Genomic DNA, 27709 nt, shown 5'->3' with positions numbered 1-27709 from the left:
GTTCCATGTGGAACCCTCTGCGGAAAGGGTCCTACATGGAAATCAAAAGGGTTCTACCAGGAACCAAAAAGGTTCTACCTGGAACCAAAAAGGGTTGTTCAAATGGTTATCCTATGGGTTCTAGATAGCACCTTTTCTCTCTAAGAATGTATACATTTTAACTATCACATCCTAGTGTTTTGACCACAGTGGGTCTTGGTCAGGAAAAACACAGACAACACGACCCTTAACCACACAGACAACAGGACCCCTAACCACACAGACAACAGGACCCCTAACCACACAAACAACACAACCCCTAACCACACAGACAACAGGACCCCTAACCACACAGACAACACAACCTCTAACCACACAGACAGCACGAACCCTAACCACACAGACAGCACGAACCCTAACCACACAGACAGCACGAACCCTAACCACACAGACAGCACGAACCCTAACCACACAGACAACAGGACCCCTAACCACACAGATAACACAACCTCTAGCCACACAGACAGCACGAACCCTAACCACACAGACGGCACGAACCCTAACCACACAGACAGCACAAACCCTAACCACACAGACAGCACGAACCCTAACCACACAGACAGCACGAACCCTAACCACACAGACAACAGGACCCCTAACCACACAGACAACACAACCTCTAGCCACACAGACAGCACGAACCCTAACCACACAGACGGCACTAGTGTAGTTTCTGGTCTGGTCATTGTCAGGATGCCAGGCCACTTTGCCTGTCCAGTTTGGCACCAGTTTGCATGTGGCACGGAATGAGGAGACTGGCATCTGTCCCCCTCCCACTCCTCTCTACCAACCCCCTACCCCACTAATCCCTTTTGTAACCTCTTTGGATTCCTCAGAAAACACAGTCTCGCTCGGAAAACAAACACATTTCTCCAGGCTTGGGAAAAAAACGTGGCGAGACGGGCGAGAGGAGCGGAGGGCTCAGGTCGTTGGAATGTGATTCCAGAAAGGTGCAGAGAAACTTGGGCAGTTAAAGACTGTTTGTATGTGTGTGTGGGTGTGTCTCTGTCCATGTGTGTGTCTCTGTCTCCGTCTGTGTGTTCTCAGCCCCATGCATGCATGGACAGTCAGCGTTAGTTGGCCCCAGGAGGAATGAGGCTTCTAGCAGACGCGGTGAAGCAGGGCCGGACATTTCTGATGATCTGTCGATGGGAGATGTGAGTCTGGAGAAGGGGCGGGGAGGGAGGGAGGGCCGGACATTTCTGATAATCTGTCGATGGGAGATGTGAGTCTGGAGAAGGGGCGGGGAGGGAGGGAGGGCCGGACATTTCTGATGATCTGTCGATGGGAGATGTGAGTCTGGAGAAGGGGCGGGGAGGGAGGGAGGGCCGGACATTTCTGATAATCTGTCGATGGGAGATGTGAGTCGGGAGAAGGGGCGGGGAGGGAGGGAGGGCCGGACATTTCTGATAATCTGTCGATGGGAGATGTGAGTCTGGAGAAGGGGTGGGGGGGGGGGGGGGGGGGCGGACATTTCTGATAATCTGGCGATGGGAGATGTGAGTCTGGAGAAGGGGCGGGGGGGGAGGGCCGGACATTTCTGATAATCTGTCGATGGGAGATGTGAGTCTGGAGAAGGGGCGGGGGGGGGGGAGGGCCGGACATTTCTGATAATCTGGCGATGGGAGATGTGAGTCTGGAGAAGGGGCGGGGAGGGAGGGAGGGGGAGAGAGAGAGAGAGAGAGGGAGGGAGGGAGGGAGGGAGGGAGGGAGGGGCCGGACGCCTAAATGAAACAGAGAAAACACTGTCTCGCCCCACCAGACCCCAACTCTCTCTCTCACTCGCTCTCTTTCTCTCTGGTACTTTTCCATCAACTGGCATGCACAGACATGGTGCCGTCAACAATGTGTATAAACCCAGGATGACTGAATTGAATCCACTGCGCAGCCATCTTGGTACTCCTCAATTGTAAAAAAAAAAAAAAAAAGATGTGTTGGAAGCTATAGAAAGGCTTTTATTAATATCTACATTTGTTTATTTTATTACAAACACCTTAATGCATACTTTTACATTATTACATTATATTATGTAAGATAAACATAAAAAATATATATACAGTGCATTCACAAAGTATTCAGACAGCTTGACTTTATCCACATGTTACGTTACAGCCTTACATTAAAATGTATTCAATTGTATTTTTTTCCTCATCAATCTACATACAATGACAAAGAAAAAACAGTTTTTTCGATCATTTTTGCAAATGTATAAAAATTAAAAACTGAAATATCACATTTACATAAGTATTCAGACCCTTTACTGAGTACTATGTTGAAGCAACTTTGGCAGTGATTACAGAATCAAGTCTTCTTGGGTATGACGCCACAAGCTTGGCACACCTGTATTTGGGGAGTTTCTCCCAACCTTCTCTGCAGATCCTCTCAAGCTACACTACCGGTCAAAAGTCTTAGAACACCAACTCATTCAAGGGTTTTTCTTCATTTTTACTATTTTCTACATTGTAGAATAATAGTGAAGACATCAAAACTATGAAATAACACATATGGAATCATGTAGTAACCAAAAAGTGTTCAACAAATCAAAATATATTTTATATTTGAGATTCTTCAAATAGCCACCCTTTGCCTTGATGACAGCTTTGCACACTCTTGGCATTCTCTCAACCAGCTTCACCTGGAATGCTTTTCCAACAGTCTTGAAGGAGTTCTAACCACACAGACAGCACGAACCCTAACCACACAGACGGCACGAACCCTAACCACACAGACAGCACGAACCCTAACCACACAGACAGCACGAACCCTAACCACACAGACAGCACGAACCCTAACCACACAGACAACAGGACCCCTAACCACACAGATAACACAACCTCTAGCCACACAGACAGCACGAACCCTAACCACACAGACGGCACGAACCCTAACCACACAGACAGCACAAACCCTAACCACACAGACAGCACGAACCCTAACCACACAGACAGCACGAACCCTAACCACACAGACAACAGGACCCCTAACCACACAGACAACACAACCTCTAGCCACACAGACAGCACGAACCCTAACCACACAGACGGCACTAGTGTAGTTTCTGGTCTGGTCATTGTCAGGATGCCAGGCCACTTTGCCTGTCCAGTTTGGCACCAGTTTGCATGTGGCACGGAATGAGGAGACTGGCATCTGTCCCCCTCCCACTCCTCTCTACCAACCCCCTACCCCACTAATCCCTTTTGTAACCTCTTTGGATTCCTCAGAAAACACAGTCTCGCTCGGAAAACAAACACATTTCTCCAGGCTTGGGAAAAAAACGTGGCGAGACGGGCGAGAGGAGCGGAGGGCTCAGGTCGTTGGAATGTGATTCCAGAAAGGTGCAGAGAAACTTGGGCAGTTAAAGACTGTTTGTATGTGTGTGTGGGTGTGTCTCTGTCCATGTGTGTGTCTCTGTCTCCGTCTGTGTGTTCTCAGCCCCATGCATGCATGGACAGTCAGCGTTAGTTGGCCCCAGGAGGAATGAGGCTTCTAGCAGACGCGGTGAAGCAGGGCCGGACATTTCTGATGATCTGTCGATGGGAGATGTGAGTCTGGAGAAGGGGCGGGGAGGGAGGGAGGGCCGGACATTTCTGATAATCTGTCGATGGGAGATGTGAGTCTGGAGAAGGGGCGGGGAGGGAGGGAGGGCCGGACATTTCTGATGATCTGTCGATGGGAGATGTGAGTCTGGAGAAGGGGCGGGGAGGGAGGGAGGGCCGGACATTTCTGATAATCTGTCGATGGGAGATGTGAGTCGGGAGAAGGGGCGGGGAGGGAGGGAGGGCCGGACATTTCTGATAATCTGTCGATGGGAGATGTGAGTCTGGAGAAGGGGTGGGGGGGGGGGGGGGGGGCGGACATTTCTGATAATCTGGCGATGGGAGATGTGAGTCTGGAGAAGGGGCGGGGGGGGAGGGCCGGACATTTCTGATAATCTGTCGATGGGAGATGTGAGTCTGGAGAAGGGGCGGGGGGGGGGGAGGGCCGGACATTTCTGATAATCTGGCGATGGGAGATGTGAGTCTGGAGAAGGGGCGGGGAGGGAGGGAGGGGGAGAGAGAGAGAGAGAGAGGGAGGGAGGGAGGGAGGGAGGGAGGGAGGGGCCGGACGCCTAAATGAAACAGAGAAAACACTGTCTCGCCCCACCAGACCCCAACTCTCTCTCTCACTCGCTCTCTTTCTCTCTGGTACTTTTCCATCAACTGGCATGCACAGACATGGTGCCGTCAACAATGTGTATAAACCCAGGATGACTGAATTGAATCCACTGCGCAGCCATCTTGGTACTCCTCAATTGTAAAAAAAAAAAAAAAAAGATGTGTTGGAAGCTATAGAAAGGCTTTTATTAATATCTACATTTGTTTATTTTATTACAAACACCTTAATGCATACTTTTACATTATTACATTATATTATGTAAGATAAACATAAAAAATATATATACAGTGCATTCACAAAGTATTCAGACAGCTTGACTTTATCCACATGTTACGTTACAGCCTTACATTAAAATGTATTCAATTGTATTTTTTTCCTCATCAATCTACATACAATGACAAAGAAAAAACAGTTTTTTCGATCATTTTTGCAAATGTATAAAAATTAAAAACTGAAATATCACATTTACATAAGTATTCAGACCCTTTACTGAGTACTATGTTGAAGCAACTTTGGCAGTGATTACAGAATCAAGTCTTCTTGGGTATGACGCCACAAGCTTGGCACACCTGTATTTGGGGAGTTTCTCCCAACCTTCTCTGCAGATCCTCTCAAGCTACACTACCGGTCAAAAGTCTTAGAACACCAACTCATTCAAGGGTTTTTCTTCATTTTTACTATTTTCTACATTGTAGAATAATAGTGAAGACATCAAAACTATGAAATAACACATATGGAATCATGTAGTAACCAAAAAGTGTTCAACAAATCAAAATATATTTTATATTTGAGATTCTTCAAATAGCCACCCTTTGCCTTGATGACAGCTTTGCACACTCTTGGCATTCTCTCAACCAGCTTCACCTGGAATGCTTTTCCAACAGTCTTGAAGGAGTTCCAACATATGATGAGCACTTGTTAGCTGCTTTACCTTAACTCTGCAGTCCGACTCATACCAAACCATCTCAATTTGGTTGAGGTCAGAGGATTGTGGAGGCAAAGACAAAGACACGGACTACAGTCCAAAGGACAAATTTCCACCGGTCTAATGTCCATTGCTTGTGTTCTTATTGGTGTCCTTAAGTAGTGGTTTCTTTGCAGAAATTTGGCTTGATTCACACAGCCTCCTCTGAAAAGTTGATGTTGAGATGTGTCTGGGCTGCAATTTCTGAGGCTGGTAACTCTAATGAACTTATCCTCTGCAGCAGACGTAACTCTGGGTCTTCCTTTCCTGTGGCGTTCCTCATGAGAGTCAGTTTCATTATATCGCTTGATGGTTTTTGCGGCTGCACTTGAAGAAACTTTAAAAGATCTTGAAATGTTCGGGATTGACTGACCTTCATGTCTTAAAATAATGATGGACTGTCGTTTCTCTTTGCTTATTTGACATGTTCTTGCCATGATATGGACTGGTCACAACACAACTGAATGGCTCACATGCATTAAGGAAATACATTCCAGAAATGAACTTTTAAGCAGGCACTCCTGTTAATTGAAATGCATTCCAGGTGACTACCTCATGAAGCTGGTTGAGAAAATGCTAAGAGTGTTCAAAGCTGTGTCGTGGAAATTCTAATCTGTAATGAGAAGACACAAGGTCAATCACCAATCAGGATATTACTTTATTTAAAATGTATTCATAAAGAAAGCATAGAGCAATTGCTTCTATAATGATGAGGCTTGTGGGCTCAACACTTCTAAGTGTTGTGACGAGTGCCTCTGACATAGGAAGAATACAAATATATTTTATAGAAAAGACACGCCCTTTTAGTCTTCATCACAAACAACAGATGTATGGAATGGGTCACAAGGTAAAACTTGATATATGAGAAAGGAGTCTCCCGTAGCCAGATAGCATTTGCTATGAAGACTATACTTACTGTTTAGTCTGGCCCCTAAGATGAGGCTCCGATCTCGTTCCTGGTACTTCATAGCACAGAAACACCAATTCATTCTATGGCATAAATCAATTGTCAACTCCAGATACTCCCATCTCAAGTAAAACCCCTTCTTGACCACACACCTGGACAAGCTCACGGAGGGGACTGAGCCTCTAGGTCATATACTACCCCAGGATAGGTGCAACATCAGAGATGACATACACTGGTTCCAGACACTACCACACACATCTTTTCTTAGACATTATCTACTCCAAGGCCAAAGGAGGGAGTGACAAGCACACAGACATTGTGGAGACAAGTAATTGGTTCCCCATTAATCACACCATCCATTCACATGGTTTAGAATAGGTAAAGACACATGGTTTAGAATAGGTAAAGACACATTCACATGGTTTAGAATAGGTAAAGACACATCCACATGGTTTAGAATAGGTAAAGACACATTCACATGGTTTAGAATAGGTAAAGACACATTCACATGGTTTAGAATAGGTAAAGACACATTCACATGGTTTAGAATAGGTAAAGACACATTCACATGGTTTAGAATAGGTAGAGACACATTCACATGGTTTAGAATAGGTAAAGACACATTCACATGGTTTAGAATAGGTAAAAACACATTCACATGGTTTAGAATAGGTAAAGACACATTCACATGGTTTAGAATAGGTAAAGACACATTCACATGGTTTAGAATAGGTAAAGACACATTCACATGGTTTAGAATAGGTAAAGACACATTCACATGGTTTAGAATAGGTAAAGACACATTCACATGGTTTAGAATAGGTAAAGACACATTCACATGGTTTAGAATAGGTAAAAACACATTCACATGGTTTAGAATAGGTAAAGACACATTCACATGGTTTAGAATAGGTAAAGACACATTCACATGGTTTAGAATAGGTAAAAACACATTCACATGGTTTAGAATAGGTAAAGACACATTCACATGGTTTAGAATAGGTACAGACACATTCACATGGTTTAGAATAGGTAAAGACACATGGTTTAGAATAGGTAAAGACACATTCACATGGTTTAGAATAGGTAAAGACACATGGTTTAGAATAGGTAAAGACACATTCACATGGTTTATGAATAGGTAAAGACACATTCACATATGAAGAGAATGTTCCCTCCTGTCCTCTTCTCTTTCTGATATTCTGCATAGCAACAGAGACATGTGAAAGACAAGCCTGACCTCTCCCCTCTCTGGGCCCCAGGTGACTGAGCCCCAGCTGAGGGAGAAAGTACAACTGCCAACACCAGAGCCCGAAGGGATACATTTTAATTACAAGCATATCATATAAGCATATTATGCAGGTAAGACATCTTAATTATCTATGTTACCTAACTAATTCTGATTCTTCTGCCACAGCTGTCATCAAGTCAAAGGGTGGCTATTTGAACAATCTCAAATATAAAATATATTTTGATTTGGTTAACACTTTTTTGGTTACTACATTATTCCATATGTGTTATTTCATAGTTTTAATGTCTTCACTATTCTTCTACAATGTAGAAAATAGTTAAAAAAATTTAAAAAAACCCTTGAATGAGTTGGTGTTCTAAAACTTTTGACTGGGAGTTTATGTCAGGTTGGATGGGGAGCGTCACAGCACAACTATTTTCAGGTTTTTAATTTTTAATACATTTGAAAACATTTTTAAAAACCTGTTTTTGCTTATTCATTATGGGATATTGTGTGTACATTGATGTTTTAAAAAAATCTATTTTAGAATAAGGCTGTAACGTAACAAAATGTGGAAGAAGGGAAAGGGTCTGAATACTTTCTGAATCCACTGTACACACACACACACACACATACACACACGCACGCACGCACGCACGCACGCACACACACACACACACACACACACACACACACACACACACAGAGAGAGAGAGAGATAAACACACACACACACACCGCTGTCTACAACCCGTCGTTTTCCCTCTGTTATCCTCAGTGATATGTCAATTCCTCCTCAGGTAAACCTGTCCAGTAAGGAAACACCATCAGAGGAGCATGATGGGGGATGGAGCAGAAGAGTAGACCGTGGGGTTGTTTCTGCATGATGTTCTTGCTCACGGTTGGATGGTCGGCAAAGCCAGGGCTCTAGTGTGCTAGCTGTACATTGAAACATTAAAGGTTCCTCCAAGAATCCCTCAACTAACCGAATGTGCAAATGTGAACCATTGACTAGCAACTCCAGGTGTTTTTTGAGGATCTCCATGTTTCCTTGAGGAACTCCAGGGTTCTTTGAGGATCTCCATGGTTCCTTGAGGAACTCCAGGGTTCCTTGAGGAACTCCAGGGTTCTTTGAGGATCTCCATGGTTCCTTGAGGAACTCCAGGGTTCTTTGAGGATCTCCATGGTTCCTTGAGGAACTCCAGGGTTCTTTGAGGATCTCCATGGTTCCTTGAGGAACTCCAAGGTTCTTTGTGATATCCAAGGCACTGAGTGATATGCTCAAACCACATACTGTATAATGTAATATAGTTAATATAATATAATGTAATATAATACAGAACAGAATATAATCTGCCCTCAAATTGTTTCTCTCTTCCTTTGAAACAGCAGTGAAAAAGACTAGTAGTCACATGATGTCAACAGAGGAGGACAGCAAAGAGGAGGATTTAGGCTATACAGTGCTGATGTCACACTCTTGTGGTGCTCTGACGACACACACACACACACAAACACACACACCACACAGACAGTAGATACTCACACACAGTACACCTAATCACACACACACACACACACACACACACACACACACACACACACACACACACACACACACACACACACACACACACACACACACACACACACACACACACACACACACACACAAACACACACATACACACATACACACACACACTACTGTCCTGTAATAAACACAGAGGACTTGACAGAGATTAGAACACTACTGTACGTTATCCCTTTACGTAATTGAAGCGACAGATGTGTCAAGGTTTGAAATAGATGTCTGCATCCCAATTATTCCCTATTTAGTGCACTACTTTTGACCAGGACCCATAGGCTCTGAGGGCCCATAGGCTCTGAGGGCCCATAGGCTCTGAGGGCCCATAGGCTCTGGCCAAAAGTAGTGTGTGATATATACTACCGTTCAAGAGTTTGGGGTCACTTAGAAATGTTCTTGTTTTTGAAAGAAAAGCAATTTTTTTTTTGTCCATTAAAATAACATCAAATTGATCAGAAATACAGTGTAGACATTGTTAATGTTGTAAATGACTTTTGTAGCTGGAAACGGCTGATTTTTAATGGAATATCTACATACAGTGCCTTGCGAAAGTATTTGGCCCCCTTGAACTTTGCGACCTTTTGCCACATTTCAGGCTTCAAACATAAAGATATAAAACTGTATTTTTTTGTGAAGAATCAACAACAAGTGGGACACAATCATGAAGTGGAACAACATTTATTGGATATTTCAAACTTTTTTAACAAATCAAAAACTGAAAAATTGGGCGTGCAAAATTATTCAGCCCCCTTAAGTTAATACTTTGTAGCGCCACCTTTTGCTGCGATTACAGCTGTAAGTTGCTTGGGGTATGTCTCTATCAGTTTTGCACATCGAGAGACTGAAATTTTTTCCCATTCCTCCTTGCAAAACAGCTCGAGCTCAGTGAGGTTGGATGGAGAGCATTTGTGAGCAGCAGTTTTCAGTTCTTTCCACAGATTCTCGATTGGATTCAGGTCTGGACTTTGACTTGGCCATTCTAACACCTGGATATGTTTATTTTTGAACCATTCCATTGTAGATTTTGCTTTATGTTTTGGATCATTGTCTTGTTGGAAGACAAATCTCTGTCCCAGTCTCAGGTCTTTTGCAGACTCCATCAGGTTTTCTTCCAGAATGGTCCTGTATTTGGCTCCATCCATCTTCCCATCAATTTTAACCATCTTCCCTGTCCCTGCTGAAGAAAAGCAGGCCCAAACCATGATGCTGCCACCACCATGTTTGACAGTGGGGATGGTGTGTTCAGCTGTGTTGCTTTTACGCCAAACATAACGTTTTGCATTGTTGCCAAAAAGTTCAATTTTGTTTCATCTGACCAGAGCACCTTCTTCCACATGTTTGGTGTGTCTCCCAGGTGGCTTGTGGCAAACTTTAAACAACACTTTTTATGGATATCTTTAAGAAATGGCTTTCTTCTTGCCACTCTTCCATAAAGGCCAGATTTGTGCAATATACGACTGATTGTTGTCCTATGGACAGAGTCTCCCACCTCAGCTGTAGATCTCTGCAGTTCATCCAGAGTGATCATGGGCCTCTTGGCTGCATCTCTGATCAGTCTTCTCCTTGTATGAGCTGAAAGTTTAGAGGGACGGCCAGGTCTTGGAAGATTTGCAGTGGTCTGATACTCCTTCCATTTCAATATTATCGCTTGCACAGTGCTCCTTGGGATGTTTAAAGCTTGGGAAATCTTTTTGTATCCAAATCCGACTTTAAACTTCTTCACAACAGTATCTCGGACCTGCCTGGTGTGTTCCTTGTTCTTCATGATGCTCTCTGCGCTTTTAACGGACCTCTGAGACTATCACAGTGCAGGTGCATTTATACGGAGACTTGATTACACACAGATGGATTGTATTTATCATCATTAGTCATTTAGGTCAACATTGGATCATTCAGAGATCCTCACTGAACTTCTGGAGAGAGTTTGCTGCACTGAAAGTAAAGGGGCTGAATAATTTTGCACACCCAATTTTTCAGTTTTTGATTTGTTAAAAAAGTTTGAAATATCCAATAAATGTCGTTCCACTTCATGATTGTGTCCCACTTGTTGTTGATTCTTCACAAAACAATACAGTTTTATATCTTTATGTTTGAAGCCTGAAATGTGGCAAAAGGTCGCAAAGTTCAAGGGGGCCGAATACTTTCGCAAGGCACTGTACATGTACAGAGACGTACAGAGGTCCATTATCAGCAACCATCACTCCTGTGTTCCAATGGCACGTTGTGTTAGCTAATCCAAGTTTACCATTTTAAAAATCTAATTGATAATTAAAAACCCCTTTTGCAATAATGTTAGCACAGCTGAAAACTGTTGTACTGATTAAAGAAGCAATAAAATGGGCCTTCTTTAGACTAGTTGAGTATCTGGAGAATCAGGATTTGTGGGTTCGATTACAGGCTCAAAATGGCTAGAAACAAAGAACTTTCTTCTGAAACTCTTCAGTCTATTCTTGTTCTGAGAAATTAAGGCTATTCCATGCGAGAAATTGCCAAGAAACTGAAGATTTCGTACAACGCTGTGTACTACTCCCTTCACAGAACAGCGCAAACTGGCCCTAACCAGAATAGAAAGAGGAGTGGGAGGCCCCGGTGCACAACTGAGCAAGAGGACAAATACATTGGAGTGTCTAGTTTGAGAAACAGATGCTTCACAAGTCCTCAACTGGCAGCTTCATTAAATAGTACTCGCAAAACACCAGTCTCAACGTCAACATTGAAGAGGCGACTCCGGGATGCTGGCCTTCTAGGCAGAGTTGCAAAAAAAATGTCATATCTCAGACTGGCAAATAAAAAGAAAGATTAAGATGGGCAAAAGACAGACACTGGACAGAGGAACTCTGCCTAGAAGGCCAGCACCTCGGAGACGCCTCTTCACTATTGACGTTGAGACGCAGATGATGTTTCCGTGGAAATGTAGAAGTACTCTAGGCATTAATCAAAAATAATACTGTACAGTAGTCATCTCTGTAACTGTGCCTGTTGGCCTCAGGCCAAGTTATTATGAGTTTTAGAACTCTTAGAATGCCGGAACCCAAAACAAAACAAAGAGGAGTATTCAATCATTCAATGAGTCTGACCTCAGTATTCTATGCTATTGCAGTCCAATATCAAAACAACAACCTGTCCTATAACTCAGGCGCAATTATGTGTGTGGCAAATCAAACCAAAAACATGTTTAGTCGCCACATGCTTCGTAAACAACAGGTGTGGACTAACAGTGAAATGCTTACTTACTGGCCCTTTCTAACAATGCAGAGAGAAAGAAAATAGAGAAATAATAGAAAAGTAAAACAAGAACAAAACTAGTAATATATACATGATGACTGGGATATATACAAGGGGTACCAGCACCAAGTCAATGTTTTTTATTTTTCTATTTCACCTTTATTTAACCAGGTTGGCTAGTTGAGAACAAGTTCTCATTTGCAACTGCGACCTGGCCAAGATAAAGCAAAGCAGTTGGACACATACAACAACACAGAGTTACACATGGAATAAACAATCATACAGTCAATAATACAGTTTTAAAAAATAAAACAAAAAGTCTATATACAGTGAGTGTAAATGAGGTAAGATAAGGGAGTTAAGGCAATAAATAGGCCATGGTGGCGAAGTAATTACAATATAGCAATTACACACTGGAATGGTAGATGTGCAGAAGATGAATGAGCAAGATAAATAAATAAATACAGTATGGGGATGAGGTAGTTGGATGGGCTGTTTACAGATTGGCTATGTACAGGTGCAGTGATCTGTGAGCTGCTCTGACAGCTGGTGCTTAAAGCTAGTGAGCTTCAGTGATTTTTGCAGTTCATTCCAATCATTGGCAGCAGAGAACTGGAAGGAAAGGCGGCCAAAGCATGAATTGGCTTTGCAGGTGACCAGTGAGATATACCTGCTGGAGTGCGTGCTACGAGTGGGTGCTGCTATGGTGACCAGTGAGCTGAGATAAGGCGGGGCTTTACCTAGCAGAGACTTGTAGATGACCTGGAGCCACAGACAGTAATGTCTCTTATCGATGGCGGTTATGATATCATTTAGGACCTTGAGCGTGGATGAGGTGCACCCATGACCAGCTCTGAAACCAGATTGCATAGCTGAGAATGTATGGTGAGATTCGAAATAGTCGGTAATCTGTTCGTTAACTTGGCTTTCGAAGACCTTAGAAAGGCAGGGTAGGATAGATATAGGTCTGTAGCAGTTTGGGTCTAGAGTGTCTCCCCCTTTGAAGAGGGGGATGTCCGCTGCAGCATTCCAAACTTTGGGAATCTCAGACGATACAAAAGAGAGGTTGAACAGGCTAGTGATGTGCAGGGGCACGAGGTAATCATGGTAGATATCTACATATAACTAGGAATAAAGGGACAGATAATAAACAGTAGCAGCAGGGTATGTGATGAGTCAAAAGTGTTAGTGCAAAACAGGTCAATGCAGATAGTCCGAGTAGCTATTTGGTTAACTAATAACTATTTAGCGGTCGTATGGCTTGGGGGTAGAAGCTGTTCAGGGTCCCGTTGTTTCCAGACTTGTTAATCGGTACCGCTGAGGGAACAGTCTATGACTTGGGTGGCTGGAATCTTTGACAAGTTTTAGAGCCTTTCTCTGACACCGTCTGGTATAGAGGTCCTGGATGGCAGGGAGCTTGGCCCCAGTGATGTCCTTGGCCGTCCGCACTACCCTCTGTATCGCTTTGCAGTCGGATGCCAAGCAGTTGTAAAACCGAGGGCTGTGGCAGTCATGAAATTTGGTCAGCCGGTGATTGTCAAGCAATTAACTTCCATCTCACAATAATTTACCATTAATTAACATAAACACATTTAGCATCTCTAGGTTTCTACGCATAGCCTACAAGCCGCTGATGCAAACCTTTGGAACATGGCTAAAGAAACATGATATGAAGAAAATGTAGTCTATTTCAGAAGAACAGAATAGCATAGGCCGTGATCTGGCTATGCCATATGGCTGTGGGCTACACTAGTTCAGACAAAATTTCCTTAGAATTCTGTGGCATTATTTTATATTATTTATAGTATAAATAATACAATTGACTGAATAAAATAGCAAGGATATTTTCTCCAAATAATAGTGTGCGCACATGGGGCTATTCTGTGTTGAGCGGTTAACAAAGAAACTGGTCCTGCTAAATGCTTCATTTAGAGTTATTTCGGCAACTTTTGATGTGATACAAATGTTGGGCTATATGTTTTGATTTTTAATACATTCTAAGGCTGCATGATGCGACTCTAATGATGATATGAAAAAAGTCACATGAAAGACATGAGCTCTGATTTGTTTCTTACGTAGGCTACACACACTTCATCAGTCCCTCATTCACAATTTGAGAAGCACTTGATAATGCCTAGAATTTCACGGCAGCATCCCCTTAGTGTGGCTGTAATGCCCCTAAAAAAATAAATGCCTTTCGCGGCTAGTGGCCATTGTACCCTTGGGCAAAATATAATCATTATAATTCCCTTCTCCCGGCTGCCTGCTCAGAATCACCTCTCACTCACATGGCTTTCTCAGATATCTAAATTCTTATTAGCCAATGCCCATCATGTGATCGGGTCCTTCTCACAGGCTACAAGTGAAGACAGACACATCTTGGACCTTATTGAATTCTGAGGTGCATATTGAAGATGTTGGAAGAACTGTCCATATTTACTTTTCGTCAGCCAACAAGATGAGCCTAATGAACAGCAAAAGTTCTAGCCTATGTCAATCTACGATCCCCCATAGTAAAAAGTTGACCTATTCTAGTGGTCAACTTGTCCTTCTGTGCGAGAAATAAACATTCCAACCATATTCTGGGACAGTTGTGGGATGCGATAGATCTCAAATGAATACAACCACTAGCATAAAAAAACAGGCTGATGCAACAGATCAGAATGTTTAGCTTAAAATGTTGATAAACTAAACTCAGCAAAAAATGAAACGTCCCTTTTTCAGGACCTTGTCTTTCAAAGACAATTTGTAAAAATCCAAATAACTTCACAGATTCTCATGCTTGTTCAATGAACCATAAACAATGAATGAACACGCACCTTTGGAACAGTCATTAAGACACTAACAGCTTACAGACGGTAGGCAACTAAGGTCACAGTTATGAAAACTAGAGAGGCCTTTCAACTATCTCTGAAATTCACCAAAAGAAAGAAGTCCAGGGTCCCTGCTCATCTGCGTGATCGTGCCTTAGGCATGCTGCAAGGAGGCATGAGGCCTGCAGATATGGCCAGGGCAATACATTTCAATGTCCGTACTGTGAGATGCCTAAGACAGCACTACAGGGAGACAGGACGGACAGCTGATCATCCTCGCAGTGACAGACCACGTGTAACAAAATCTGCACAGGATCGGTACATCCGAACATCACACCTGCGGGACAGGTACAGGTTGGCAACAACAACTGCCCAAGTTACACCAGGAATGCACAATCTCTCTGTCAGTGCTCAGACTGTCTGCAATAGGCTGAGAGAGGCTGGACTGACGGCTTGTAGTCCTGTTGTAAGGCAGGTCCTCACCAGACATCAACGTCACCTATGGGCACAAACCCACCGTCGCTGGACCATATAGGACTGGCAAAAAGTGCTCTTCACTGACGAGTTGCGGTTTTGTCACACCAGGAGTGATGGTCAGATTCGCGTTTAACGTCAAAGGAATGAGTGTAACACCGGGGCCTGTACTCTGGAGCGGGATCGATTTGGAGGTGGAGGGTCCATCATGGTCTGGGGTGGTGTGTCACAGCATCATCGGACTGAGCTTGTTGTTATTGCAGGCAATTTCAACGCTGTGCGTTACAGGGAAGACATCCTCCTCCCTCATGTGGTACCCTTCCTGCAGGCTCATCCTGACATGACCCTCCAGCAGGAGGCCACCAGCCATACTGCTCGCTCTGTGTGTGATTTCCTGCAAGACAGGAATGTCAGAGTTCTGCCATGGCCAGCGAAGAGCCCGGAAATCAATCACATTGAGTATGTCTGGGACCTGTTAGATCGGAGGGTGAGGGGTAGGGCCATTCCCCCCAGAAATGTCCGGGAACTTGCAGGTGCCTTGGTGGAAGAGTGGGGTAACATCTCACAGCCAGAACTGGCAAATCTGGTGCAGTCCATGAGGAGGAGATGCACTGCAGTACTTAATGCAGCTGGTGGCCACACCAGATACTGACTGCTACTTTTGATTTTGACCACCCCGCCCCCTTTGTTCAGGGACACATTATTCAATTTCTGTTAGTCTGTGAAACTTGTTCAGTTTATGTCTCAGTTGTTGAATCTTGTTATGTTCATTCAAATATTTACACATGTTAAGTTTGCTGAAAATAAACGCAGTTGACAGTGAGAGGACATTTATTTTCTTGCTGAGTTTATTGGGCTCTTTCTTCACATTATAAGCGCAGCGATGCGCACAAGGCAGTAGGCTATAAGCGCGAATGTTCCTAAATGCAATCAATTAGCAGGAAAACGCCATTCTCAAAAATGACCACAAATGCGATTATGCATGTAATGCATTATTATAATGGTGCATTTTTATGGTGAAAATGATCTTCCCCAAACTCACACTCTGCTTATGCCAGTTAGTATCTACACCGGTTGTAAAGTGGATTAATATGCTTCATTTCAAGAAGTTATTTGGCCACTTTAGTTGTGATACAAACCTTATCAAAACATACAGTGCATTCGGAAACTATTCAGAACCCTTGACTTTTTCCACATTTTGTTACGTTACAGCCTTATTCTAAAATGTATTAAATTGTTTTTTTCCCTGATCAATATACACACAATACCCCATAATAACAAAGCAAAACAGGTTATCAGACATTTTTGCAAATGTATAAATAAAAAATAGAAATATCACATTTACATAAGTTTTCAGACCCTTTACTCAGTACTTTCTTGAAGCACCTTTGGCAGCGATCACAGCCTCAACTCTTCTTGGGTATGACGCTATAAGCTTGGCACATCTGTATTTTTGGAGTTTCTCCGATTATTCTCTGCAGATCATCTCAATCTCTGTCAGTTTGGATGGGGCGCGTCGCTGCACAGCTATTTTCAGGTCTCTCCAGAGATGTTCAATCAGGTTCAAGTCTGGGCTCTGGCTGGGCCACTCAAGGACATTCAGAGACTTGTCTCGAAGCCACTACTGAGTTGTCTTGGCTGTGTGCTTAGGGTCATTGTCCTGTTGGAAGGTGAACCTTCTCCCCATTCTGAGGTTCTGAGTGCTTTGGAGCAAGTGTTCATCAAGGATCTCTTTGTACTTTGCTCCATTCAGCTTTTTCTCCATCCTGACTAGTCCCATAGTCCCTGCCACTGAAAAACATCCCCACAGCATGTTGCTGCCACCACCATGCTTCACCGTAGGGATGGTGCCAGGTTTCCTCCAGTCGTGACGCTTGGCATTCAGTCCAAAGTGTTAAATCTTGGTTTCATCAGACCAAAGAATCTTGTTTCTCATGGTCCGAGAGTCCTTTAGGTACCTTTTGGCAAACTCCAAGTGGGCTGTCATGTGCCTTTTACTGAGGAGTGGCTTCCGGCTGGCCTGATTGGTGGAGATGGCAGAGATGGTTGTCCTTCTGGAAGGTTCTCCCATTTCCACAGAGGAACTCTGGAGCTCTGTCAGAGTGATAATTGGGTTCTTGGTCACCTACCTGACCAAGGACCTTCACCCCCGATTGATCAGTTTGGCCGAGCGGCCAGTTCTAGGAAGAGTCTTGGTGGTTCCAAACTTCTTCCATTTAAGAATGATGGAGGCCACTATGCTCTTGGTGATCTTCAGACATTTTTTGATACCCTTCCCCTTCCTCATCTGTGCATGACACAATCCTGTATAGGACCTCTACGGGCAATTCCTTCGACCAATTGGCTTGGTTTTTGCTGTGAAATGCACTGTTAACTTTGAGACCTTATATAGACAGATGTGTGCCTTTCCAAATTATGTCAAATCAATTGAATTTATCACAGGTGGATTACAATCAATTTGTAGAAACATCTCAAGGATGATCAATGGAAACAGGATGCACCTGAGCTCAATTTCAAGTCTCATAGCAAAGGGTCTGTTTTTTTATATATACTGCTACATTTAAAAAAAAGCTATTTTCACTTTGTCATTATGGTGTTGTCATGACGTTGCCCTCTTTGGGTGTGGTGAGCCCCATCCCCCTATCCCTGCCTCCCCTTTCCTCCTTCAACTAGGCTGCTGTGGTCAGAGAGACGTCGTAAATTCCCGAGGATCTCCTCATGGACACACAGTATAGAGAGAGTACATTTTCATAGAGAACAGGGGAATTTCTTCCACCTCACATAACTTGAGGTACGAACAAATTTCATGTTCCGGAGAAAGTATAGAAGATCGGTGAAGAATCCAGCTACAAACTGGTCCGTTTGTTACAACTTGGGGAAGCTCATGGGAGACGACGTGTCCACATTACCATAACGCTGTTTATATAATAGCCTCAGATATGAGGTTTACATCTAATTGTTGTATAAGATGAATGAGTGAGTATGATACTGTTTACACAATTTTACAATGCGATTTTGGACTGTTTAATGAAGGAAAACTCAAAAAGGGAATTAAATCAGAGGACCGCCCCTGAGCCCAGTTAGAGTCAGGCGTCCTGGGACGGCCCTTTTCAGCAATTCCAAATAAAACCCAACTTTGAGAAATGATCACCAGACCATGTTTTTTCCATTAGGAGGGGACAAAGGTTGTAAACCCTTGAATCTTTTAACCATACCACGTGGTTAAACTCTTAGACTATCGATACCAACAGAATAAGAACAAGTCTTTGATATTAATTACTAGTCTGCAGCTAGGAATTCGGTATCATTGAACGCGAAGAACGACAACCGCCGAAACATCCATTCTGTAACGAAACAAATTAATTTCACTCTGAACTATCCCCTCTAACCACAACCGAGAGAGAGAGGGAGAGAAATGGACAATTCTACTAAAGAAACAAACTTTTCACCAGCTATCAAGAAGACACACTGAGCGTAAATATATATATTGATTGCAATTGTTCCCGAATGAGTGAGCGTTCATGTGCAAAGGATTAGCATTTCAATTGTTGTAATTATCACTTTGTAGTGACTTCTTAGTCGACCCCCACCTCCCCTTTTGTCTAACAAGCCGCCATGCCGGTTTAGCCTACTAGGGCACATTCCCCTATCATTTCTTGTAACCATATTTACTGTTTGTTTATTAATTTCTGTGAATTACTTAGTTAGTAATAAATAAATGATTTAAGACAATTGATGTATGGATGACTCATAGTGAAGACGGGGTTCGTGCAGATAACCAACAATTTACGACGTTTGGAATGAGACTAACGTGAGGTAAAGTAAATAATTCATTAATTCGAAAGACTAATTGATCAGATAAAATATCTGAAAAGTTATTTTAGGAAATGATAACTTTGTAATCTGAACATTTTTCCTTGGTGCCCCGACTTCCTAGTTAATTAGTTACATGATTAATCAGTTGACCGCGTAATACTAATTACAGAGAATCTTTTTTAAGTCTTCAATTTAATGATAGTAAAGACACGACAGTGTATTGTGTGTAGATTGATGAGGAAACAAACTCATTTAATCCATTTTAGAATAAGGCTGTTATGTAACAAAATGTGGAAAAAGGGAAGGGGTCTGAATACATTCCGAACGCACTGTACACATCAGTGGTTACATCTAACCACTGATCTAATGTGTATAGGCCTATGACTACTGCGACTATGATTTGAAAAAGTCACAAAGAAAAGGCATGTGCTCTTTCTTGCCTTACTGCACAAAAGCTGGGCATGATTCACAACCGATAGGCTGATATTGTCACCCACCCATCAGACTATTCTTGATTTAATTTTGTCTTGACATGTACTAAATAATATGTGTTAAATTTGTTTTTATTTAGAACGGACCACTATCATGCACCTGTCTCGAAACAGGGGCAGGGGGTGGAAAAATGTAATCTCTGCACTTAAATAGCGAATGGAGGACGCTGTTTCCTGTGTTTCATTTTCATGCCAGACAGGTAGGCTATACTCCTGTTGTAAAGGGAAGAAATGTGCTTAATATTAGGAAAGTTGATAAATAAATATAGTAGGCCTAGCCTATAGAAAGCTGATGGGATCCTCCTTTTTTTAATAGAGGCCATCACTTTGTTTTCTCACGCAATTGCATAGCCTATAGAAATTTTGCGCAACATGAGCTCATGGACTTTCATGAAGTGTTCGATTAGATTTCCCATCACATTTGCATTGATGGTACCAGGCAGTTAGCAAGTTTGGTAGGCTACTAATGACCAGCAGCAGCATCAGAGTTTGGAGAAGCCTAGTTACCGTGACTAAACATTCACATGGAATTTGACTGCCTTCATGACTCGTGACCGCCAGAGTGGCTGTAATACAGACACTGTAACAGCCCCAACCATACCAGTCGTGGGTGAACAGGGAGTACAGGAGGGGATTAAGCCGTATCCCTGAGGGTCCCCCATGTTGAGGGTCAGCGTGGCGGATGTGTTGTTGCCTACCTTCACCACCTTGGTGCGTCACATCTGGAAGTCCAGGACCTAGTTGCAGGTGTTCAGTCCCAGGGTCCTGAACTTAGTGATGAGCTTGGAGGTCACTATGGTGTTGAAAGCTGAACTGTAGTCAATTAACAGCATTCTCACCTAGGTGTTCCTTTTGTCCAGATGGGAAAGGGCAGGTTGGAGTGCAAAAGAGATTGCGTCATCTGTGGATCTATTGGAGCGATATGTGAATTGAAGTGGATCCAAGGTGTCTGGGATGATGGTGTTGATGTGAGCCATGACCAGCCTTTCAAAACATTTAATGGCTACAGATGTGAGTGCTACCAGTCGTGGGTGATAGTCATTAGGCAGGTTACCATGGCATTCTTGGGCTGCTTCAAACATGTTGGTATTACAGACTTGGTCAGGGACAGTTTGAAAATGTTAGTGAAGACACGTGAGTGTTTGGTTTATTCGGATCCCCATTCGATTTTTCCGAAGCAGCAGCGATAGACAAGGACAGTCACACACATTAAAAATACAACGCTAATAATAATAATAATTGTACTGTGTCTGTGTGTGTCTCCTCACAGTCCCCATGAAATGTTCTTTAATCTTTTTTGAACCTATTACACTGAACAGAAATATAAATGCAACATGCAACAATTTCAAAGATTTTCCTGAGTGACAGTTCACAGAAGGAAATCAGCCAACTGAAATAAATTCATTAGACAATTCTCTCTCTTCTCATGTAAACAGGACGGACCAATCAACATGATCGAAAAGGAGATTACAGTGAATTTCCATATACTAAACATCAGTCCTGATTCCTGAATTAGGCTACACTGAAGAATCTGGCATTTAAATAAATCTCTCTTCCTCGTTTGCTGCAGTGCCCCCCCCTGTCTCTCTCACTCTTTCTCTTTCTCCCTCCTCCCTCTCTACCTCCCTCCCTCCTTCCTTCCCTCTCTCTCTCTCTCCCACCCTCTCTCTCTATCTCTTTCTCCCTCCTCCCCTCCCTCCATTCATCCCACCTTCTCTCTCTCTTTCTCCTTCCGCCCTCTCTACCTCCCTCCATCTCTTTCTCCCTCCCTCCCTCCCTCCCTCCCTCCCTCCCTCCCTCCCTCCCTCCCTCCCTCCCTCCCTCCCTCCCTCCCTCCCTCCCTCCATATCTAGTCCATGTGTTCATGCTTGTGTGTTTACATAACTCTCTGTGGTAAAATCCCATGACATATTTATACACTTGTCCTCTTGATTTCACCTGTACAGTATTTCACTCCTATAGCTGCTGATCTGAGATCAGTTTTGGCTTCCCCCTTCTAATGGTTAAGGTTAGTATTGGGGGATGGTGCACTGATCCTAGATCTGTTCTTTTGGCAGCTTGTACCCGGAGCTCTCATTCGTATAATGGTTAATCAGTCGGAGTTAGATCATTTCTCCGCTAGAGAATATCACACACGTTATGGGACATCGCATTTAACTGTCATCAATATGTGGCCTAGTTTTAGAGCTTTTTGAGGGCATCATCATCAAACACGAGTGCAGTTAATCTCACTCTCTTTCTACCTATTTTTACTGTATTTTTCTATCACCCCATCTGTAGTTCTCTCTCTCTCTATCTATCTATCTATCTCTCTCTCTCTCTGACTCTCGCTATCTCTATCTCTCTCTCTATCTATCTCTATCTCTCTACCTCTCTATCTATCTATCTCTCTCTCGTTGTCTCTATCTCTCCACCTCTTTCTCTCTATCTCTCTCTCTCTCTCTCTCTCGCTCTCTCTCATGCTCTCTCTCTAGCTCTCTCTCTCTGTCTCTACCTCTCTCTCACTCGCTCTATCTCTTTCTCTTATCCTATCATTATCTTTTTGTCCCAATCCCAAACGTACTATCCTGATATCTGGCATAATTTCAAGACTAATTTCCCCCTCTATGTCTCTATCTGATTATTAAGGGCGATTACAAACAATAACCTTGGTTTAGGTTAGGAAACTTCAAAAATAAGAAATATAGATGTACATCATACTAGAGCTGCAGAAATATAGACATACATAATTATAGAGCTGCAGAAATATAGATGTACATCATACTAGAGCTGCAGAAATATAGACATACATAATTATAGAGCTGCAGAAATATAGATGTACATGATACTAGAGCTGCAGAAATATAGATGTACATCATACTAGAGCTGCAGAAATATAGATGTACATCATACTAGAGCTGCAGAAATATAGACATACATAATTATAGAGCTGCAGAAATATAGATGTACATCATACTAGAGCTGCAGAAATATAGATGTACATCATACTAGAGCTGCAGAAATATAGACATACATAATTATAGAGCTGCAGAAATATAGATGTACATCATACTAGAGCTGCAGAAATATAGACATACATAATTCTAGAGCTGCAGAAATATAGATGTACATCATACTAGAGCTGCAGAAATATAGACATACATAATTATAGAGCTGCAGAAATATAGATGTACATCATACTAGAGCTGCACTGGACCATAAACAAAACAGAGACCCATTTAATGAGCTGGGATTGGGGAGTGGGGGCGATGGGATGGGATTGGGGAGTGGGGGCGATGGGATGGGGGAGTGGGGAGTGGGGGCGATGGGATGGGGGAGTGGGGAGTGGGGGCGATGGGATGGGATTGGGGAGTGGGGGCGATGGGATGGGATTGGGGAGTGGGGGCGATGGGATGGGGGAGTGGGGAGTGGGGGCGATGGGATGGGGGAGTGGGGTGATAGGATGGGATTGGGGAGTGGGGGCGATGGGATGGGATTGGGGAGTGGGGGCGATGGGATGGGATTGGGGAGTGGGGGCGATGGGATGGGGGAGTGGGGAGTGGGGGCGATGGGATGGGGGAGTGGGGAGTGGGGGCGATGGGATGGGATTGGGGAGTGGGGGCGATGGGATGGGATTGGGGAGTGGGGGCGATGGGATGGGATTGGGGAGTGGGGGCGATGGGATGGGATTGGGGAGTGGGGGCGATGGGATGGGATTGGGGAGTGGGGGCGATGGGATGGGGGAGTGGGGAGTGGGGGCGATGGGATGGGGGAGTGGGGTGATAGGATGGGATTGGGGAGTGGGGGCGATGGGATGGGATTGGGGAGTGGGGGCGATGGGATGGGATTGGGGAGTGGGGGCGATGGGATGGGATTGGGGAGTGGGGGCGATGGGATGGGATTGGGGGTGGGGGCGATGGGATGGGATTGGGGAGTGGGGGCGATGGGATGGGATTGGGGAGTGGGGGCGATGGGATGGGATTGGGGGCGATGGGATGGGATTGGGGAGTGGGGGCGATGGGATGGGATTGGGGAGTGGGGGCGATGGGATGGGATTGGGGAGTGGGGGCGATGGGATGGGATTGGTGGTGGGGGCGATGGGATGGGATTGGGGAGTGGGGGCGATGGGATGGGATTGGGGAGTGGGGGCGATGGGATGGGATTGGGGAGTGGGGGCGATGGGATGGGATTGGGGAGTGGGGGCGATGGGATGGGATTGGGGGTGGGGGCGATGGGATGGGATTGGGGAGTGGGGGCGATGGGATGGGATTGGGGAGTGGGGGCGATGGGATGGGGGAGTGGGGGCGATGGGATGGGATGGGATTGGGGAGTGGGGGCGATGGGATGGGATTGGGGAGTGGGGGCGATGGGATGGGATTGGGGAGTGGGGGCGATGGGATGGGATTGGGGAGTGGGGGCGATGGGATGGGATTGGGGAGTGGGGGCGATGGGATGGGATTGGGGAGTGGGGGCGATGGGATGGGGGAGTGGGGGCGATGGGATGGGATGGGATTGGGGAGTGGGGGCGATGGGATGGGATTGGGGAGTGGGGGCGATGGGATGGGATTGGGGAGTGGGGGCGATGGGATGGGATTGGGGGTGGGGGAAGAGAGTGAAACAAAACATTACAAGTGCGTACACCTTTTATTCTTATCATTATGTAAATAAAAATAAAAAACTCTTGTAAAACAGATATGAAAGTAACAATCCTATTCTTATCCAGGTGTGAATGATGAAGGCATGAGGCTGTCTCCCTAGAGGTCCATTAAACAAGAAAGATGGCTCGTCATTTTCAGTAGGACACGGAACGGAAAATAAAATTAGCGTTTATTTTTGTTTCAGTCTTTTGTCTTCTGTTTTGTGCCCAATCAACATGACCCTTTAGGTCGGCATCAAGAACAAGCAAACGTAGCAAGAGACTGCCAAGATTGAACAGCTGATGGTTATCATGTCGATGACTGCACTGATCTCATCCCTGCTTTTACCTTTCTCTATCTGTCACTCACTCCGGGAAGAGAGTTAGCCCATCCACACAGATCTAGGATCAGCTTAACCTCCACCTACACCTAACCTTAACTATTACGGTGGAAAAATACAGACCTTTTCTTGGATCAGTATGTAGGCTATGCATGAGGACCAACTGTGTGTGTGTGTGTGTGTGTGTGTGTGTGTGTGTGTGTGTGTGTGTGTGTGTGTGTGTGTGTGTGTGTGTGTGTGTGTGTGTGTGTGTGTGTGTGTGTGTGTGTGTGTGTGTGTGCGTATGTGTACTGCAGGGTCAGTACTCAGCACTGTGTGGATATAGAGGGCACCCCAGTGAGTCTGAATCAATGAGCTTCACCAGAATTGCTTTTGGGTGAAAAAGGACGAGAGGGAGGGGGTAGGGGTGGATGAATGTGACCAGGCGAATGAATATCGGGTGGAGAGCGGGTGGTGATTGAGTGTTTATAGAGTAATGGGTGTGTGCTGTGTGCACGTGTGTGTAACAGAGGGGGTGAATGGATGAAAAAGAGAACGGATGAAGGGGGGAGCAGATGTAAGAGTGTGTGTGTGTGTGTGTATGTGTGTGTGTGTGTGTGTGTGTGTGTGTGTGTGTGTGTGTGTGGGGGGGGGGGGTGCGCGCACAAACTAAAGCTTTACTCCCTAGATGACTTTGCAGTTGCCCCGATCAACCATGAGTAAGTAGTAGGGGCCCTTCATGATAAAACATAAAACTGCTCAGGCGGGACAATAGTGCCAGGCTCTCCGCCTCCTCCCCCTCACCTCTGGTCCCCCACCTCTCCCCCTCTGCCTCACCAGCACCTATAGACTGAATAATCTCCCAGGCTATGTCCCAAATAGCACCATATATCCTATGTAGTGCACTACTTTTCACCAGAACCCCTATGGACCATCATCAAAGTAGTGCACTACATAGGGAAATAGGCGCCATTTGGGCCGTACTCCCACTCCCTAGGGCATGCTCTTTGAAAATGCTTTAGGCTAATGTCCCAAACAGCTTACTTACTCTGAGTCTATCAGGCTACTTGTTACGGAGCCTCTGTTAAAAGCTGCTTTGCTATATTTTTATAGACAGATGGAAGGATGCTAGCATATAAGAAACTTGCTAGAAACTTGTAAATGTGCAAGGTGCAGAGGGATGGAAGGATGGATGATGCTACAAGGTGTTTGTTTGACTGAGACAGCGTTGGAGGAGAGAGAAAGACAGACAACAGAGACAGATAGAGAGATAGATATATACAATAAAAGTGAGAGGAAAAGAGAGATAGAAACAGAACGAGTGAAAGCGAGAGAGAGGGGGGATATATAGAGGAGGGGATAGAGGGAAAGAGGGTGGGAGATAGAGAGAGGGGGGAGATAGAGAGGGGGGAAGATAGAGAGAGAGGGAGAGAGAGGGGGAGATAGAGATAGAGAGAGAGCGGTTGGAAATATAGAGAGAGGGGGAGATAGAGAGGGGTGAGATAGAGAGAGAGCGAAAGTGAGAGAATGCATAAGAGTAAAGGGAGAGAGGTGGAGTGAGAGCAAGAGGGCCTGGAGAGAGAGAGAATGACAGAGTGGGATGAAAGAGAAACGTGTCTATCTATAAAAATGTTGGGCAGTTGATGCTCCGAATCTGCTCTCATCTTCCAACTGTCCCTTGATGCGTCTAATCATGAGTACACAGTCACGTCTCCCCTCTTTCATTCCCGAATTCCAAACTGTCAAGTGGAATCAGATCACAAAGCAGGCCGAGGGAAGGAGCAGACACGCGAGCGCACGCGCTCTCTGGCACGCGCACTGTATGGGCAGGTTGGATATAAGAAATAAGTCTCACTCACCTCCTCGTGCTGCCCGTGACCGAGTATCTCAACCCCAATGGAATGTGGAGAAATAAAACCCGCCATAGGCTAGAAAATAGCCATTGTCCATAATGCATGCATAAAATGTGCAGGTAAATGTATACATAGAATTACAGGAATTGCTGTTATAGCTCATTTCTGAGAAATAGCCTAAGCTTATAGGCCTACCTAGGGACCTACGTAAATGGCACCACACGTGCACCAGCGTATAGAGAACCTCACAATTGTAGTTGTCACGACTCTTCTACCCAAGCACATGCTGTATGCAGACACACTGGAGGCGGGCGCACCGCTCAGAGGCTCCCTTACCGCTGCCATGGCATTGCGCACATACGTTTTCATAGAACACACATGAACGCACCCGAAATGTAAGGAATACTTCGAATCAATGTTGTGGATAAAGGAATTATTCATCATAACTTGGCAACTCTGGCCCGTTATATCCCCCTATTCTGCCCGCCCCCCATCTGTCCGTATGGGACTGCTTTAGCCGGGGCTTTCAGCGTTCCACATTGACTGCATAGCTATCATTGGATATAAGAAGAAACAAATACCACAAAAGTGATGCCGCAAGGTGATATCTGATAAACATATGTGTGTTTTCTTTTTCGTTTCAGACTATGCATGTATTAAATTAGTCCGAGGCGCTGTCAAGTACAGCATTGCATCCTCAACGGTGATTGGATGAATCTTTGATCATATCGATATTCAATCATATGGGCTACCGGCATCATTCATCCCTATGCATTGCATATAGACCTAGAACACAGACAGACACACAATGCCATAATGCTATACAGTAGAATAGCAAACCTACATAAGGCTACAAATGTGGAGGATGAATCCGTTTCATTAGACTATATAATCATTGTGTTAGCTTTACCATCCCGTTACTCAGTCTCTTATAAATTCCTTAAATTGGACACAAAATGGCGGATAAGAATATGATGGTGGGATAATCGGTTCCTAATATGAGAAAAGGCTTGGTACAGACTGAAGGTTATGCAGAAAAACGCGACCTCACGTAGGCTATAGGCTACGTTGCCTTCTATGAAAACAGTATTTAGAAGTGAGAAAAAAAATATTCGTTAGAATATTATTTAAAAAATATTACGAAATCATAATGATCGATCATAGATGGATACCGTTATCGTAAGTGATCGATAGGCTAGACTATGTTCACAGCCGACAACG

The 27709-nt window shown here is 44.3% G+C and overlaps 1 protein-coding gene across 1 annotated transcript in view; it reads right to left on the bottom strand.

The window, feature by feature from the left end:
- The window catches only part of LOC110531460 (histidine N-acetyltransferase), a 44584-nt gene that overhangs the window by 16637 nt on the left and 238 nt on the right, over positions 1-27709 (bottom strand). The gene's annotated exons all lie outside the window — the stretch shown is intronic.

Source organism: Oncorhynchus mykiss, chromosome 9, assembly GCF_013265735.2.
Source record: "Oncorhynchus mykiss isolate Arlee chromosome 9, USDA_OmykA_1.1, whole genome shotgun sequence".
Lineage (NCBI taxonomy): Eukaryota > Metazoa > Chordata > Actinopteri > Salmoniformes > Salmonidae > Oncorhynchus > Oncorhynchus mykiss.
Note: the sequence above shows the minus strand (reverse complement) of the source record. Positions and strands in the feature narration are given on the sequence as shown.